Here is a 961-nt window from a genome sequence, read left to right as displayed (position 1 = left end):
AAAAACCAAAAAAGCCGGGCGGTGGTGGCGCACGCCTTTAATCCCAGCACTCGGGAGGCAGAGGCAGGTGGATCTCTGTGAGTTCTAGGCGAGCCTGGTCTACAGAGCTAGTTCCAGGACAGGCTCCAAAGCCACAGAGAAACCCTGTCTCGAAAAACAAAAAAAAACAAAAAAAAAAAAAAGAAGACTGCCTCATGCAAGAAGTATTCAGGAGGGGAATAGGCTGTAGAGAGTCCAGAAGGTATGCCGGTCAGCTGGGAGCCTTAGGCTCTAATTCATGTCCGTTGGGACTGGCTGGTAGCTGTGAAAACAAAATGGCACTGAAGCCTATACCCTCAGCATCACACACGCGAGGCAAGATGGTCTTGAGTTCAAGGCCAGCCTGGGCTACAACAGTACTCCATTTCGAAAAGCCCAAAGCAGCCCAGGATCAAATACTTCTATATAATAAACACACTGAAGGAGGAGAAATTCTATACTCATTATAACTGACTTTGGTTATGATTGGCTTCTTTTCATGAAGTAGACAACAGTCTATTCTATTGGTTTTGAGTTTTGAGACAGGGTTTCACTGTGTAGCACGGTCTGATCTCAGATTTATAGAGATCTGCCTCTCTCTGCCTCCCGAGTTCTGGAACTAAAGGCATGTACCAAGATGCCCAGACAATAAGATATTTTTTTTTGAAAAAAAAATTGATTTTACTGTTTTGCTTATATATATATTTGTGCACCAAAATGTGCCTGGTGCTCAAAGAGGCCAGAAGAGGATGTCAGATCCTGGAACTCTAGTTCTAGACAGCTGTGAGCTACCATGTGGATGCTGGGAATCAAAATCAGGTCCTCCAGAATAGTCAGTGCTGCTCCAGCTGTGCCTGCCCACCCCCTCCAGGAGAGCAGCCAGTGCTGTTAGCTGATGAACTGTTCCAGCTGTGCCCGCCCAACCCCTCCAGGAGAGCAGTTA

General features: G+C 46.5%; 1 protein-coding gene across 1 annotated transcript in view; it reads left to right on the top strand.

Moving 5' to 3' along the window:
* Nucleotides 1-961, top strand: part of Alas1 (5'-aminolevulinate synthase 1) — a 14,475-nt gene that overhangs the window by 4,770 nt on the left and 8,744 nt on the right. The gene's annotated exons all lie outside the window — the stretch shown is intronic.

This window comes from Microtus ochrogaster, unplaced genomic scaffold (assembly GCF_000317375.1).
Source record: "Microtus ochrogaster isolate Prairie Vole_2 unplaced genomic scaffold, MicOch1.0 UNK33, whole genome shotgun sequence".
NCBI lineage: Eukaryota > Metazoa > Chordata > Mammalia > Rodentia > Cricetidae > Microtus > Microtus ochrogaster.
Note: the sequence above shows the minus strand (reverse complement) of the source record. Positions and strands in the feature narration are given on the sequence as shown.